This window comes from Sinohyriopsis cumingii, chromosome 2 (genome assembly GCF_028554795.1).
Source record: "Sinohyriopsis cumingii isolate HCF-2022 chromosome 2, ASM2855479v2, whole genome shotgun sequence".
NCBI classification, from domain to species: Eukaryota; Metazoa; Mollusca; class Bivalvia; order Unionida; family Unionidae; genus Sinohyriopsis; species Sinohyriopsis cumingii.
In genome coordinates this window covers 81,316,973-81,336,333 of record NC_142962.1, presented here as the reverse complement: position 1 = coordinate 81,336,333, position 19,361 = coordinate 81,316,973, and the positions used below count along the sequence as shown (strand labels likewise).

At 36.9% G+C, this 19,361-nt stretch overlaps 1 protein-coding gene across 2 annotated transcripts in view; it reads right to left on the bottom strand.

The window, feature by feature from the left end:
• The window catches only part of LOC149805275 (steroid hormone receptor ERR2-like), a 236,276-nt gene that overhangs the window by 195,028 nt on the left and 21,887 nt on the right, over window positions 1-19,361 (bottom strand). Inside the window, exon 1 of one of the 2 annotated variants that reach the window (XM_089949044.1) lies at window positions 13,966-14,006. The exons of the other annotated variant lie outside the window; for it this stretch is intronic. The gene's annotated coding sequence lies outside the window, so the exon portion shown is untranslated. Of the gene's footprint in view, window positions 1-13,965; window positions 14,007-19,361 lie in introns of those variants that run through there. 2 annotated transcript variants of the gene reach the window in all.

Below are 19,361 nucleotides of genomic sequence, written 5' to 3'. Positions count from 1 at the left end.
TTCTGCATGTTTTTTCTTATTTCTCAAACATAAAATAAAAGAAAACAATTTACCGTACCGGTAAAAACTTCACCGGGCCGCATAGCACACTTATGGTCTATACTCTATAGTGTACTGTACTACTTCAAAGCATATTGTTTGTTCCTAAAAAAAAAGATATGAAATAACTGGTCCATTAATATTTGATTTTCCAGTATAATGTTGGACACACGTGAGCAATTACCGGCATAGTTTTTTGATTGATCCAATTGATCCTACAAAGGGATGTAATCCATATTAACTCGAGCGTTCTATGATTATTTATAAAATAATGTAGATCATGCATTCTACTGAATCCCCCAAATCATATGTTTCTAATTGTATTTGACAAAGTTTCTCAAATAAATTAGGTTTAAACTACACTAAAATCAGATATATAGATGGACTACCAGTACTCATAGATCATCAGTGATCCATGATTTTTAGTTTCGCAATTCAGTTTAAAGCAAATTGTAATGTCAACACTTCACCTATATTCATTCTTAACCAGCTGACGATTCGGTGTCTCTCTTTGATTATACCGGTTGTTGATAAATTGGTCTTTGGTTTCCAACAACAATCAAAGCCAGTTGCCGCAATTGTTTAGACCTTGATATTGGCTTTAGCTACCGATACTAGTTACCATATTGCCGGTACCCCATTGTTCTTTATCATTAATCCGCATCAATTATGCTGCCCGTTTTTAATATCAATGGGATTAAGTACAACAGGAAATGATGCCCACTACCTTCTCTAGATGTAAATAATGAATTTAGCCATGGGCATTGTTTTCATTGCTATAGTACGGGCACATTTTAATGAGTTCGATATATTTTGATAGCATGCACAGCCACGTGGCTCTTCTTGCAATGGATATCATAATTAAAACAAATATGGTTTAAACTAAACTAAAATCAGATATATTGTGAGCGCGCGCGTGCTTGTGTGTGTGCGCACGAGAGAAAGTGAGTGAGAGATGAAAAAAATTGTCCGTGTACAAGATCGTTCTTTTATTCAGGGCGGTTTTTATTTGTAGCTTTTGCAAAGAGAAAAAAGACGGTATTTTGAGTTACCTGACGATTGTGATAATCCCCATGTATTACAAGCCTACTATATTCCATTATCAATAAACACCTCTAAATCAACAATTCATTCTTGTTTTAATTACGATGTACATTGTCACAACAACCACATGGCTATGCAGTGTTATTTACACGGTAATTAAACATGCTTAGCGCTTTGGCTATAATTGAAACCAGATTGAGGGCAAGAATCGACAGAATAGGTCAAATCAGCGAGGCTGCCAGCAGGGAAATGAGGCTTATTTTAGGGAAATGAAAATCTGTCAACACTTTATTGAAGTCATTGTCCATACAAAATTTGTTATAAGGACAAGAGATCATACCCATTACTTTGTATTCGAACTCGCCGATAAAGATAATAGTGGGGTATAGCATTGAATAGATTAGTAATAAAATGTTAATTATATCCAAGTCCAAACAGAACAAACACTTAAAAAATAGTATATATTTATATATATATATATATATATATATATATATATATATATATACACGAACCGATTTAACGGAGTCCGTGACTTTCAAACTTACAATAGAAAATGACAAGTTTGTATAAGTTACGTTCGTAACTACAGGTAATAAAATGAACTACAACATGAATGTGCTTTCAATTATAATAAGACAAGCATGGACTGTTTATTCAGCTGTGTCAATTGATAACAAAATACAGCAGTTCAGAAGTATAATTACAAGCATGTTAGCATCAGTAATGCAATTTCACGATTGCCGGTAATATGGAATATCATACAACAATACCATCAATATTCATGCAACCGGAAGTTACTACCGGTAGTATAAAATACAAAGCCAAGTTATTGACCTGGTCTCGTCTTATACTCCGAATCGACTTATATATGGACGAAGGATGGAAAATTTACAAAATTGGTCAATTCGACTTATACTCCGCATCGACTTATACACCAGAAAATACGGTAGTGTGGAGGTGTGCTCTGATCGTGGTACTCTAAGTATTATCCGAGCAGCTGTGTTTTTAACTTTTTGAACTTTTTGGAGTAGATATTGAGATGAACCATACAGAATTGAGTTACAATAGTCCAGTCTTGAAAGTACTAATGAACACACAAGTGTTTTAATGGCATCAACTGAAAGATATTTTCGAATGGAGCTGATGCGTCTCAGTTCAAGATATGCAGCCTTGCATATGTTCACATGTTAGTGCAATGTGACAGTACTGTCCAGAGTAACACCTAGGTTTCATACTGATTGTGTGAATTTAATGTTGGTGTTGCTCATATTTATTGTTTTGAGGTAAAGGATGTGAATGAGAGTCTTTGTGTTGTAATCAGAATGGCCTCAGTTTTATCATCATTCATCTGCAGCTTGTTACATGTCATCCATGATTTCACATCAGAAATGCACCTCTCTACACCTTGGATGGTAGAATCAACTTCAGTTGGGTGGCTAGATTTATGTATTTGGGTGTCATCAGCGTACAATTGGTGAGACACTGTTTGATGATATATGACACAAGAGAGCGACTGAGTGTATAGAATGAAGAGAACAGGTCCAAGAACAGGTCCAAGAACAGACCCCTGTGGAATACCATAACAGAGATCAAATGGGCTGGAGTGTATTCCATTTGCAGACACAATTTGTGTCCTGTTGACCAAGTAGGACTTGAACCACAGTAAGGCTGTATCATGAATGCCAAATACATGTTGGAGACGGTGAAGTAATATATCATGGTCTACTGTGTCAAATGCTGCAGACAAATCAAGAAGGGTGAGGACTGTAATCTTTCCGATATCCAAAGCAGAGAAAATGTCATTAAGTACTTTTAGAAAAGTAGTTTCAGTACTGTGGCAAGGGAGATAAGCAGGTTGTATATTGCTAAAAAGACTGTTTGAATTCAGATGAGATACAAGCTGGGATAGAACAACCTTTTCTAAGATTTTTTATATGAATGGGAGATTAGAAACTGGGCGGGTAGTTCTTTAAATCGTTATGATCTAGTGTTGGTTTCTTCAGCAGAGGCTTTACAATGACAGTTTTGAAAAATGATGGGAATTTCTCTGATGAGATAGAGGTATTAATAACATCAGTTAGTGAAGGCAATACTGGATCTAAACACTCAAGCAGCAGTGACGCTGGAATTGGATCAAGTTCACATGATTTTGGTGCACTCTTCATCACGATTGTACATACTAAATCCATAGAGACTGGTTCAAATGCTGCTAATGGTTGCCGCTCAAATTCTGTATCCCAACTGTATGGTGATGACAAGTCAATTGAAATTGTGGTGTCAATCTTATATCTAATGGTCTGTACTTTGTCACGGAAGAAATTTGCAAACATGTCCGGAAGGTTGACTGGAGAGAAGGTAGTTGGAATTAGTGTAGATTTGTTTCTTGACGTTAACTTGTTAGTAATCTCGAAGAGCTCTTTGCAGCTGGAACTTGCCATGATCTCAGATGTGTAGTGGGCTGATTTCGCTGCATGGACCATATTTGTGACATTCTATTTAGCGGCTTCATAGATTTGCTTATGAATAGTGAGTCTGGTGGAAAGCCAAAGCCTTCCAGCTTTACGGCAGTCTCTTTTAGCAGTACGAAGCTGGTCCCTAACACTGCTATACCATGGAGAACACTGTTGAATTGATACTCTGCACTTGGTAGCTGGGGCATGTTTGTCAAGCAATGAATGCAGGCAGTTATCAAGTTGTTCTGCTGTAGGAGGTAAGCAAGTTGTTGGGTCTTCTTGGATGTCATACATTGGTTTGGTTCTATTTATCATACAGAGGTTTTTCTTAGCAGATAAAGGTTATGGACTGATACGTCAAGATGGCATATAATGCAGAGGTGATCTGATGCAAGTTCATGGGATACCAGGGAGGACCGTAGAATGTTATCATCAGGTCTATGAAGAATCCAGTCTAAAATGTGACCATATTTATGGGTGGGTTGGTTAACTGACTCTTTGAGGTTGAAAACATTAATGGAATCTACGAGTTTTGATGTGTCTAATTTGAGGATTATACAACAGCTTGTAGCAACCAGCTTAGTTTTGTGCATTAACGATTTAAACATACAGCGCAACACCATTCGATACATCCTGAAAAAAGACTGGTCTATGTACAAGTAATCTACTGTGTTTGTCCTGAGTGCTGGATGAGCCCATATTTGATACTGCAAAGAAATCAAAGGGAGGCAACTACATTAATAGGAAAGATGCTCACTCCTTAATATACAAATCCACTCTTCGAGTCATGGCCAAACTGAAAAAAAAGCATTGCAAACACACCACCCTGTTTTAGCATGTAAAATAATTAAATATTGGTATTAAATAATCATATGTGGTATGCTCCATGTTGATTCAAACGGTGTTGAAATACTTAATGCAAACAATATAATTAGTTACTTTTAGCAACATTTATTAATGCTTTCCTGAAAATGCACTGATCTACATATGTGGATATCATTCACAATGCTGAGCAGAATGAATTATAGCATGTCTTGATATGTTGCAGAAAGCCTGTATTACTAGAGGGGATATTCCCATCAAGTGCATCTATGCACTGACAATGCAAATCATGGCTGTTTACTAGCACAAAAACATTCAGATTATTTAGACCACCTCAGCTACTTGTTGAGAGACAAAAAATAAACTCGCGTCAGTGCAGTAATTTACAGGGGAAAAATATAACACAAAAAAGATCCCAGTCTACTGTGACCACCTCGGCTACACGCTGTGATTGGATTGACCAAGAAGTTTCAAATGAAACATTAGTTTCAATTTTTGTTTTGTAAATTGCCAAGGTGGTGTGAATAACAGATAATGGCAGCTACCAGCATACATTTGAAGTAGGATCTGTACTATTGACCTCAATGTGCAAATGCATTTAAATGTGGTAAAGCCATCAAAACACACTGCATTTAAACAAGGTAGGCACATTCTGATGCACTTATATATGAGATAGGGGTATATGTGCATGTCAACCTTCATATCTGATCCCATGTACTGAGAGATGAAATCAGATTTTAGTACATGCCATTATCAACCAATCAAAACTTGTTTTCTGTATTCGGTCTGAATGCAATCAAGTCAGCTGTAGACAAACAGTGATATCAACATGAACACAATTATGAATTCAACACAAAAAAATGTAGACTAGTCTATAAAAGTCAACATTTAGAAGCATCATAATATCAGAAAAACATTGTTTTTCACCAAAAAGATCATGATCATCAATGCAATGATGAATCATGGCACCCCTGGTATGCATTTACAATAGAGCAGCAAATAATGAGATCATTTCACAAATTAGGCTGTGCTGACCAGAATAACCTGCCAGTTGACCAAGCTTTCATTAGAATATTTATTAGGGCCTATTCCACTTGATAAAAAATCTATGGTGATGACCCTTGCATACTGAATCTACACAATGCATGTACAACACATTAATATCCTACCTGGACTATGCAAAGATGGGGCTGCCTTTGTCAAATGTTAAACTGACAACCCCAAGCCACCTTGTTGTGTACATGTATAGTGCATTTCAAGAAGCAGTTATCTAAGTCCAAGGCTGATGTCAACAAAATGACATGCCTTTAGTTCATGCTGACAAGTCAACATGTTTGTATATTGGTTATTGGAAAGCACTATATGGGAACATGCAGTCTGCTTCATGGTGCCATTTATTACTGAAATGACGGGGAACAGTACCTAGGCCATTCCTGCAATAGGTGGCAACACGATGCAGTTTAATCTGTTACCTTTGCTTTAGAAGCAGACAGTAGCATACAAGCAAATCCTGGTTGCTGTTAGAAAAAACAGGTTTCCAGTACACCTGGGAGAGACAAAATCTGAAACTAGGGGAAAGACCCATGCCAAGTCATTTTGTCTCAGCTACGACATTATCTTCACCAAAAAGATCTGAAAGGATTAATTTAAATGGATGACACATGGGCATATACTTCTTTTTCAACAGAATTTTGAATTCTCTACTACATGAAAGTTTGAATTATCAAATAAAAATTGCTATTTTAAAGACAGCTCTAGTGGCCTAAAGGTCAGAGATTCCATCACTGATGCAGGTCACAGGTTCAAACCCTGGCAGAGTAATATCAAAGACTGAAAAAAATGGTAAAAAGCAGCTGCCTCGCTGAACGCTTGGGATTAAGAGGTTAGTGTTAGGATTGGTCAGCCTGGCATCAGGATAATGTGACAGCGTGGGACATGATGCTACATGTCTGTGGCATGATGCCCCAGTGCTAAAAATCACCATAAACTGTCATACTGCAGACATCATAGTGATATGACTGAGTGTTTTTTAAAGCTATGTTAATATGTGTAATCAAAATCACACACACACACACACCATTTTAACATTTTAATGTACCTTGTTACAACTGTTACAATAATTAAGTATAGTATATGCAACTAATACTGAAATATATGGCAAAGATTTTCATCTCTAATGCTCTGAATCAATTATTTCTGCTGTATAAACATACAAAATTGGAACAGAAAGCTCATGTTACTTGTTCACACAGCTGGCAGGATTACCTTTAATATTATAGGATAAAGAAATAAAAACAACCAATATTTCATTTCAGTTTTCTAAAAACTGTAGCTGTTTCCCCAACTCCTAGATCTCCAAGTATATTGATGTGAAAGAGAATACATTGTTCCAAAACTCTAGGATTGAAGCTGCCTTTGTCATATGACATGCAACCCATACTGGTAATCATAAAAGCCAATGAAACCAATGCTTTGCATCTTTTCTTTTTCAAAGAAACATTTAATTTGTTGTATTAAAGAATACCAAACAGGGGTGGGAACATAATACCATAGTGGGAACTTTAATCCTTCATGAAGCTTAAGCAAGAAACAATAGCAAGTTCCATGTATTCAAATGTCACTTGCTAAACATACCATTTTCAGCCAATGTACAGTGCACCATGCTATTGGTTAGTTCGCTATATATATACTAAGGGAGGCAACTCATGAAATCCAAAATAGCTGTTGCCAGAACAAAGCACCAATATACCGCATATGTTCGATCCACCAAGGTTATCATATCGAAACCTTGGCTAGCGAAGATGACCATAAAAAATGCTCCTTGTTCAAGAACATTTATATGAAACTTTATCCATTTTAACTCCATCTGACATTTAGAAGAGCAGTACTCTCCATCTGCAAAAATTTATCTTAGCACCTCAGTCAAATGACCACAGCATCCCTTTCCAAGTAAATCTCAATGTTTACTGAACATGTGATAGTTTCATCATCTTGAAGCCACCACATAATTTCATCTTTACTTTCAGAAGATAATGTCATGATGCTTATCATAATTCCAATCTGCAAACTTCAGAAAAATATTCCTATCCCACTCAAAATTTCTGTAAAAAAAAAAAAAAAGGGGGGGGGGGTAGGGGCAGGCAATACCACACTAAAAGAAAAAGTTAACATGCAGATGAGAACAGAAGAGTTTAAAACCTGTTTACACTTGTGGATTATCTTGTCACATGGCAAGGATACGATAACCCTAAATGAATTCAGAACAAAACTCCAAATAAATTACAATACTAGTCTGAATCATTTTCTCAAAATTTACTTGGAAACATGCATTTTGCATGTTATGCGACAAAATTTGAGTATTGCTCTCAAAAAGAGATCTGGCTTGATTTCTAACCTGAAGTTCAATAGCCTATTTCTTTCAACGACGGCTGTACTTTAGCAGACTTATTTTTTACAAATAAAAGCCATTTTCTCAATCATATGTTTATCCAGCTCACTGGGCTCTTTCATTTAGTGTACTGTATGACAAAGGCATCATCCCCAAATATACTTTCTTTTGATTTGGTTTTGTGCTTTACATCACAGCAGTATAATTAGATTATTCACTCCCGAGGCAATTGGAGTCAAGTGCATTACCCAAGGACACACAGTAGCGCATCCAGGCTGGTCCAATGGTAGGATTCAAACCCACACCCTTTTGATCTCGAGTCCAGCACACTAATCACTTAACCACCATGGCTTCCTACTTCCATTTGACACAAGAACATTCAATCTAGAATGGCCAGAATAAGAACCTGCATAAGAAGTGCTGCCACTGTGGCAAGCAAGTTGGCAATGTTAACCTCCAGTATCACACAAATTCACTGGCTATGGCATTAATTCTCAATTCGATTTTTTTTTAAAAACACAGTGTCTAACAGTTTGCAATACCACAGTATCAAACCTGAGCAAAAGTGGGGTTTTTTTTATAATCTGTACACCCAATGTTGTCATTTCTGTACACTGAACCTGATTTGTCTTAGAAACACTAATTCTGTGATTTTTGCATTTATTTTGTTTCCAATATACTATAAACACCAGAAAAATATAATATTGATCTAAGAGCAAAAACTACTACCAGTAGGCCCAAATATTAGCATTTAAATGAAAACATACAACTAAAAAAACATTGGACTTCTTTGGACTGTACAAGCAATGATGTTTCTATCAGATATGGGTTGTAAAAGGTTGTAAATTTAAGTTTTCCATGACTTTCAGCATGGAATGGGACTTTTGAAAGATCAATAGGGGTGGGGATGGATGTCAATGTAGTTCATACTGTAATTATGCCACTGAGTGTTGCATTGGCACCTCCAACCTCATCTCCAATATCTGAACTGTCCTGTAAATGGGAACACATGGTCATGATAGGAGGTTATAATTTCATTGAATTTACTCGGGTGGGGGGGAGGCGGATCTGTGACTTTTTTAATCTGCAAAGATCAAATATTATTTTCAGGGGATTTGATAGCCAATGTGGTATCTCAGGAACAAGGAAATCTGCAGTACACTGATTTGATTTGGTTTCTAAAAAAGAATTAATTTCCCAAAAGCTGGAATAAAATATGGTTTTCTGATCTTAACAGCTCTGGACACAGGAAGCTATAGGCAAAAGTTCTCACATATCCACCTTGGCAGAACTAGGACTCTAACCCATGCCAACATAGTTGAGATGCCAGTGGTCTGTAAACATGAGCACCTTTGACCACTTTGCACCTCAAAGTCAAAGTTCCTGATTGTATAGGATCATGTGCATGTAACAGTTTTAAACTGATCCATATACAAATGAGACATACTAATGCTTTTATGTTACTAATGACTTGTATCACTACAGCAAAACCGATCTGCTCCCCAAACTGTGTTAGCCACAACTTGTATTAAATCCAGTAAGTTTTCAAATTGTCCCCAAGGTATCTAACATGTAGAAGGTAAATATGTTTATGATCCAACTAAGGCTTAAAATATTTAGTCTCCTTCAAAAGTGGGATGAGACAACAACCGTCAACATTGAGCTTGGAGTCATCGTCATAAATCTGATGTTAATTAACAGAAATCAAAGCAAAATTTTAAATTTTGAACCCATTTTCCTCTGCCTATTTCTTAAATGTATTTATATTTATCATTATTTAATGTTCAATGGTATTCATATAGGTCATAAACACAAAATGAGAACTCAGATCCTGCATTAAGCCATTTCACCATCTTAATTTTGATGCTGAAGATTAATTGATGATATACTACCTCTAGAAACACCCATTTCCTCAGGATAGCTTTCAGAAAGAGTGGTACCTACAATAACTAATATTCTATCTTTCAAAATACCTGAACAAAGTTAGGTAAACAGTCTCTTAGACCTAGGTTGAATAGGCCATTCACTGTAAACTGAACTTCCATGTGGTATCATAAGCTTCCTCCAAGTTGAAAAAGATGGCCACTGTTATGTTGAAGCTTTCTAATAAAGGCTTCGTGTCTTACTAGATGGTGTACTATGCTCCTTGTGCAACTGAATCTGAATTTGTGAAGTTCAACCAATAGCTTTTTTAGTGCAGAAAGTGTTCTAGCTACATCTAAAATTATGCTTTATTTGCAGATACTGAACATGGTAAGTGCCTTTTAATTTAAATACATTGTCGAAAATCTATAAAGTTTATAGGAAATTTTTTTAAAAATTCAAACATACAATTGTTTTGAATTAAGCAGGAATATTAAATCAGTATTAACAATATTTCACAAAGTATTCAAAGAAAATTATCAAATTACTTTTTGAGGTGCAGCCTGAACATGCAAAGACAAGCCCTTGTTATGGACTCAGTATTGATGCCCCATTATGTTCTTGCTTAAACACACTATGCCCATGCTTTAAGCAAAGCTTTCAATCTGTTGCCTAGCTGCCAATCTGTCCTACATGTCTATTTTTAATTGCACTATATTTTGTTGACATCACTCTGGTGGCCTAAGTTGTTAGAGCAACAACCTCAGATGCAGGAGGTAGCAGGTTCAAACCTCAGCAATCATACCAAAGGCTTACAACAGCTACCTTACTTGGCACTCAGCATTATGATATGAAGTTAGTGTTCGATCTGGTTGGCCTGATGTCAGGATAATGTGACTGGGTGGGATATGGTGCTACATGTCTGCAGCACAATGCCCCAGTGCTAGACTTCACTATAAACTGCCACACTGCAGACATTGTGGTGGTATTACTCATACTGTTATGGTGTCATGTTTGCTCAGCCCCAGTTAACAAGTCTTGTGTAAACAAAGGTATTATTACAAGCCATGGTTTGATGTCTGAACATAGCTGCAGGCTAGAGTTAATTTCTTACACAAGGTTACCGTGACTAGAGAGAAGATCCGGCATCTTGGATCGGAACAGGCATTAGATTGAGCAACTTCCCACCTATGTGTTACAAAGATCAGAGGAACCCGTGAAGAACAGAGCGTGTTCTAAATCTGTCCCCACGTGGACAGACAGCGAGAAGGACACTGTTCACTAATTTTGATTGGATCGAGTCAAAGTGACATCCAATCAGAATTGAGATGGAGGGTGTGATAACAATTTCAATCTGAATTATAGCTTCTAACTAGTAAGCAATAATTTAGCCTCACCTAGGAAAATTGCTGAGCAATATAGGGTTACTCCGAGAGAGCCACTCATAATTTGGTGGTAAAACTTTTAGAGGAGATTCTCAGGAACAACAAAGCTTCATAAAGTTCAATAAGTTATTTGCTCAATTACAATATTCCTCATAAACCAGTGCATTTATTCATGTGATATGTTAGATTTCACACATGCTTGAATTGTGAATTTTGAAAATGGTTGAAGTGTGCAAGATTAGTTAATATGGATGTATGGATATATCAGAGCATGTATATTTGAATATTTGTGTAATTTGTGTGAGTTGTAATATAAAGAAATGTGTCTGATTGCTGTGATATTGTTTAGTATAATGGGATTATGAATATGTACTGCTGTAACGCAATTTATTGATGTACATATGAGAAGTAATTGTTACTGTGTTGTTATTATGACGTCATTTTGCCATACAAGAACGTACGAGTATTTCGATGTGAATGAATGCATGACCGAAGAAATTTAATAGCTATTATCTGTTGAAAGGCTGGGTGTAGTGTGAGATAAGAGGACTAAGGAAAACAATGTGCCATCCTTGTTTTCACAGGAAGCTTTTTGTTGGACAGAACTTCCAGTTTAGTCAAGTCCTGAGTCTCTAAGAGGGCAGACAAAAGTGAGACGAGCAAAGCAGTCGGAGTTGACAAGTCTAGTCGGTGGAGAGGAAGAGGAGGAGGAAACGGAGTCGAGGAGGAGAAAGTGGAGAAGGATGTGTATCGAGTAACAGCATAACAAACCCTTCACACCACATATAGTTACATTAAAACTTTTAAACACACATGCACACATTGACCTCTTTTAGCTAGAATATATCTCAGAAGTTATCAAAAAATTAAAATGCATAGGCAAAATGTGATTTTAGTAACAATGATCTTGGCCTGATAGCAACTTAAGTCCTACAAGATCAACAATATTCTGCTTTGTGTTACTGGGAACACATGTACCTAGGTGCACTGAAATTTGTTCACTAGTACTTATCACCCAGAAACCAAGATGCAATGCATACTCAACAGATAGTTTAAATACAATCATTGGTTAGGTATATGAATCTGTTCCCTCTGTACTATGTGTGTACATGCATAGTTTAAATAATTCATACGATCTATAAAAAGGTTTCACTCATCATGTAACAGAATTTTTTAAATTAAGATGCACACATCTCAATATTCTTCATAGTAAAAGAACCGCTCCAGTGGCCTAATGGTTAGAGCATCCGCCTCGGATGTGGGAGGTCGTGGGTTCGATCCCCGGCCGAGTCATACATAAGACAAACAAAAATGGTACTAACAGCTGCCTCGCTTGGCTTTCATGAATAAGAGGTTAGTGTTAGGACTGGTCAGCCTGGTGTCAGGATAATGTGACTGGGTGGAACATTATGCTACATGTCTGCGGCATGATGCCCCAGTGCTAGACATCACCATAAACTGCCACACTGCATACATCATTGCGATATGACTGAAAAAATTTTAAAGCTACATTAAAAATACAAATCACAGTAAAGGCCACCATGAATCAACATTGGGTGATTGTAACTTGCTTTTGATAGTCTAGTGACTTTGCTCTTTTCTAACAGTATTTTTTTTATTACCAAAATGTGAATTAGTATTAGTATTAGTAAATAGCTGCATAGTTTTATTTAAGATAATCCTCACCAACATGTTGCTTCTGCACCTGCTATTTGCAATGTATGACTCAATATAATTTATATGCAGCAAATAATTTACAAAATGACATGGAAAGGGAAACCCTTACCTAATCAGGTCCTCTACCTAAAAATACATATGTGCATACTAATTTTTGTGTCCACCCAAAGTGGTTTTTGCTAACAATGCCTTAAAAACAATTTCAACTGTATTACTTAAAAAGTTGAACATTTGCTAGTATGGCCTGAAAATCTAATAAACTATCCATACAATAATGTACTTGTATGTACAAACCGCAGCAAAACAATAAATCACCCGCTCACACCAGCTATCAGACTGGTGCCATATAAAACATAATCTTTCTCTGGTGAACCAAATTAATCCAAATACATGTATATACTTTCCATAAGAAAATCTGTTTGCTTGTGTTAAACACGCAATTGTCCGATGACCTAGAATCGCATTTAAATTAATTATATGCGTATGACTAGCCTGAATTTTCGCCATGTTTACATTGCAGTTTACTTCCGGTTAGGATACTAACATCAAGTCACTTTCTAATTCAAAGTAAGTTGAAGTCAAGGCCCATAATTTGACCTTTAAAGACAGAACATAGTAGTTTTAAATTGTAATGATTTTCGAGTGCCTATTTTTAGCGATTCGGACATCCCTTTTGGCTACTATTCATCTGTTTCTTAAAACAGAGTGCCCAATCAGTAAGAGGCAATGTTTGGAGTTTATTCTTCATAAATACATCCACAATTTCTTGATAGATGGAGTTGTATTATTAAAAACAATGGATATCCTAATGAAGTAGGCCCCATACAATATCCATAATTTTCACAACATGCCGTAGCAAGAACCACGAGTATTTCATACTTCCGTTTCCGTTGCTGACGTAGTCACGTGATGATAACATGTATACATGCAGCTGTTTCGCAGTTTCCTTCAAATGCTAATAAATATATATTCCACAAATTTTGAGAGATGTACATGTACATCTAGTACAGTGATAGCGTAAACATTAAGTACCTTGAATATAAGTACTGTATAACTACTGTCATCGAAGCCATTTCCTATAAGTAATTTCAAATTATTCTGCTTTGCTGGAGCATAGCTGCTTTGATATAATTTTTCATCCACTGATGCACATAAATTCAAAGTGTCACTCACCTGCTTCATTGCCACCCTTACCTGACACACTAATTAAATACGAAGGCAATGAACAAACACGAAATTAAATCATGAACAATCTCAGAGGCAAATTTCACTGCATTAGATACTCCATTACCTTAACGTTATGTACCCTGACCACTGTCGAGCTCAACAGACACAACACACCGATTTCACGAGCTTTTATAGGTAAGGGTCCCGTGCTCACGTGACAAAATTTGGTTTTGTCCTTAATTAATGAAGCCAGGTATATCCCGGGTTTTTACAGAGTTTATGGCTCGTAGGGGTACAACAAACATAAATATTTATGTAAATAAAATAAAATATTTTGATATTTTGAACATGTTCCTCACGCATGCTGAAAGATATTAAACATTCCTACTATTTAACACCAGAATCGCTGCATATCATTGCAGAAATATATGTAAAACACAGGTGCTCGACGCGAGCTTGATGTTGAGAAAAAAATAATCTGAAGGAAAACAATCATACCAAGTGACAACAATACCTCAGATTACCCCCGTGACCCGTTTTGACATAGGAGCCTCTCTATCACAATATATAAGAGAGAAGGGACGTAACTTCCAAATAATTCGTTCCACTCATGACCCTCGATTTCCTTCTGCTATTTCCGTCTTTACAGGCACACGACCATGCTCTATGGCTTGTTTTACTCCTGAGATATTTTTCTATTCATCAAGTCATCGTTGACTTTTCTGCGTTGTATCAAACTGAAGTTACGGGTTCCGAAACATGCGAAATTTCGCGAATTTTGCCTGCCGGGACAACGTCGCGCTCATGTGACAATCAGTGAAAAGAGCTACATTACTATTTTTGCGACTCTACGATACATCCCTTCTTTAATTACAGAACAGTGGTAGATGCAAGAGTAAGTTTTAACTTACCATTAACTCGATTAAACTTTAGGAATCCTGTTCCATGGAAGAATTAGACATTGTCTTCTTCACTACACATACAATGCTGCATACAAGCGACTCTCATTTTCAAAACGTACACCATGGGGCACACACGTCAACGGCAAAATATGATTGACTCAAAAGGTTATACTTTAATGTATACTCTCATTAATTTAACACATTCAAATGATTTCTAACAAGATGCGATCATGTTAGTACCTACTTTTGCCTGGGTACAAATAGTCTACATCGTGAAACGGTTCTCTGATGCATGGATGTTATTAAAGTATAACCTTCATGAACTTAATATACAATCCAAACTTTGATATATTGTTTTTACCCAACAAAATTCCTTTCAAATATCAAGTCAACTTTTGGAGGCGGAGAACAAAGCCTTTATTATGGAATTAACCCGACTGCGAATGATGCCAAGAATACCAACAACTCGGATAACGATGGACAGATTGCATCTGTTCGTCTGTACCTCATAAAGGTGAACCGCATGTAATATAGAGAAGGGGCATTAAATGAATTACATGAACACTAAATCTACAACATCGTAATCGCAACATAAACCTACGAGGTTAGAAGGATGGAACTGAGAATGATACATACACTTGTTATATACAGTGCCTGGCTGAAAGGAGGTCGCTATCTTTTACCTCAGACAACATCTTCAAGCCAGCACTCTGTTTAATCGGGGTAGTTACTGCCGAGCACAACGTATTTAAAATGTCCTCTATAGAAGGAACAAACGTTCTGATAAAAGGCTGACACTTGATAAAATTTGTTTGAACTTGCCAAGTACATAGTTGTTAAATTAGTACATGTAAATGTAGATAAGACCAACGCAATCAGAAAAATGCCAAAATTTCAAGTTGCCAATTGTTGCAAATTAAAACCTATGAGATTAATAGCAACGTATACACTGGGTGCAGATCACATGCTGCATTACCAATAAATCACTCTGACGGTTCAATTGCATTAACATAGAACAGGTTAAAAAGATGTCCCAAAAGTGGATATGCCAGAACAGCACTTTCAACATATTCTTATATATCTGCAAATAGCAAGACAGAAGTGTAGATATTTTTTCCCTCGTTTTTTTTTTTTTTTTTTTTTTTGGGGGGGGGGGGCTTTTCCCGAGGGTACACAGTCATCCGACCCGCACTGGCCTGGCCAGTGTTGAATCATCGACTTCTAAATTACGAACCGGACGCTAAACCAATTAGGCTAACTTAGCTCCCTCCATGTGAATAACTTGTGGATAACGCGGGACCTTAAAGGGCCTCTTTACCTTTTTTAATCACTGGGTTAAGACGCTAGATTAGAAGAATGCTATCAGGGTGCATCTTGAAAGAACAGAGGGATGTCGAATTAATTTTTAAAATCTACAACAAGTTTTATAAATTTATTATCTTTCTGTCTTAAAAGTTTATGTATCATCTGCATCCATCTGAGAAATGGAAGACTTAACTCGTTTCCGTAAAAATGAGCCAATATCCCCACTCAACATAAACTCGATAGTATAATGTCATCCATATAGCATCTTCACTAGCAAAGCTCCCGATATGTTAACCCCTATATACACCTTGACAAATCGATCAGACATTTCACTGCTTCGGGTCTGTGCATCCACATCAGCATCCGATCAAAATCAACTTGTTCAAATTTGAACAATGTTCCTACATGACTGAGAAAAGGGGAGTTGGAATAGAATGATAAATAAGCAATCATCCATTACTGGTCCTTGTTTGCATAGGTACATACTTTCCCTTACATACGTCTGTAATGGCTTCTCTCTAGTATGTAGTCATACTTTTGATGTTACACTTACAAAGTATCATTTCGAAATAAACTGCATCTAAGATTTTCGGCCAATGTACAGAGCATTTCTGTTATAGGTCATTGGTTAGTTGGCATTACATACTAAGGGAAATTATGAAATCCAACAGATGTCGCTAGGACAAAGCACTGAGATATCTGATCGATCCGCCAATGTGTAGATCAGGATAACATATCGGAACTTTGGCTAGCGAAGATGTCCAGATAATGATACAAAGACAAGTCATGTGACCATATTACTACAGATCGTGCGTTAAAATCCCAATTTACCTTTGTTCCTAACAATCTAATTGGTTTAATATCTCTTTTCGCTACCTTATACATCTTTACTATGGGTTCTCTTAAATTGTGGCAGCAAATAACTGTCATATTCTAAATGTGTGTGTGTGTGTGTGTGTGATTTAGATTTTTAACATAGCTTTAACAATTTCTTATTCTACGAAATCTGCAGTGATAGTTTATAGTGATATTTAGCACTGGGGCATCATGCCGCAGATATGTAGCATGATGTCCCACTCAGTCACATTATCCTGACACCAGGCCGACCAGTCCTAACACTAACCTCTTAATTCTGAACCCCAAGCGGGGCAGCTAAAAGTAGCATTTTAAAAGTTTTTGGTATGACTTGGCCGGGCTTCGAACCCACGACCTCCCGCATCCGAGACAGACGCTCTACCACTAGGCCGCCGGAGCGGTCGACTCATATTATAAAAGGTCAACCCTAACTGCATCATGTTTTGCATGGATAAACCTTAGCTAAAGTGCTTTTGTAATTAATGCTACTCGCATTCATTGATTTTGTCTATCATTTTGTAAGTGACAAAACAATGCTAATCTGATCGCACATGCCGCTGTGATCAAAATCCCCGTCACCGAAGTATTTATCCTGTACCTGCCTTGTTCAAGTACACAACTATTATTCAATGCCTTGGGCTATCACCAGCACCTTACGCTAGTCAAATCTTGCAAATAAATTAACAGTCAACTAAAAACACCGCTCACGGGCCATAAAGATGTACATGTTTAAAGCTCAATAAACTATCGTGTTCTATTATATTCTCTAAACACAGTTCTTTGGTATATAAAATTAGTGTGTGTGATTTGGACTTTTTAACGTAGCTTTAACAATTTTTCAGTCATATCGCTACGATGTCTGCAGTGTGGCAGTTTATAGTGATGTCTAGCACTGGTGCATCATGCCGCAGACATGTAGCATGATGTCCCACCCAGTCACATTATGCTGACACCAGGCCAACCAGTCCTAACACTAACCTCTCAATTCTGAGCGCCAAGCGAGGCAGCTGTTAGTACAGTTGTTTGGTACATAATATTAGTATTAATTCTGCTGTCATTTTCTTCCTCACTGTGTGAAAATAATTTGAATATGCACCACACTTGCCATGTATGCACGAGACTGTTCAGCGCGCATTACGAGTCTCTGCTATCGGGAATTTACTCTCCAATTAGGTGGGAGAAAACGTCTGGCTGTTAAGAGTAATAAAATATTTCCATACATCTGGTCACATTTCATTTATTTTCATGGCTTGCTAAGATTAATCTTTGCTAAAACCAATCATGTGTGTGTGTGTGTGTGTGATAATGGTACAGTTTCTTTCTTTTGACAGCCAAACAACACGTGACTTTGACGTCAAGATATCAAACATGCGCATCCATTGGAAATCTCCAACAACATTTCCATAAAACCAAGCATGCTATATAGAGACAATAAATGAATGTAACGAATGCAAACTGTATCCCCGCGCAGTCCAGAGCCATTTTCACCCCCACCCCACCCCCCAAAAAACTGAACAATATCAGCACTGTTGAGTATGTGAGTGTGTGTGTGTGATTTGGATTTTTAACGTAGCGTTAACAATTTTTCAGTCATATCGCTATGACGTCGGCAGTGTGGCAGTTTATGGTATCACGGTACTAATTGTTTTTACATATACCTCAATGATAATGTTTTGTGAAATAAATATACTTTCTATCCTACCTCAGCATGCATGTCACACACTGTCATAGAGAACAACGCCATACTGTCAATTTGACAAGGACAAAACCAGGTACTCCACTGCATTTAAGAGAGATAACTCTGCTGGAACTAGACAGGGGTAAAAGTTATCTAGTCACAACACAGTTTCAGCCATGGGTACCAAATTTTAAAAAAATCATTAAAAAAAACAACAAAATATGATCTAGATATGAATTAACATAATCTCACATGTTGCCAAGAGGCACAACTTTTTTTAAGCCTAACAGAAAGTACAACTCTTACATAATGCACCAATCACAGCTGGTGTTGTTCTTTATTTCTGAATGCAATGTTCCCTACACCTTAAGCTCCACCCACCTGGACTTGCACAATTGGTACCGTTATACCTATAGCAAACCTTAATTTTTTCAATAATCTGTGAAATAGTTCGGGACTGTATAACAAATGTACTTAGTCTCACTTGTGAAAAAACAATTTTATGAGGTACTAATCTATGTCTTATATGAATATGTATAGAAATGTCATTGAGCTGTTTGAACTCTTGTTTTCATACTTTTGCTTCACTAGCAAAATCTTCTGAAATAAAATGAATTCTTTTAACTATGAGTTGTCTTGTTTATATCAGCACTTATTGAACTTCATGTGGGTGATATGGGATAAATCAGATTATATCATATTAATACTGTAATAACTAGGTCAAAGGTCAATGTACCAAATAGTATGTACCTTTCCTACTTCAAAAAGTACAATTCACCT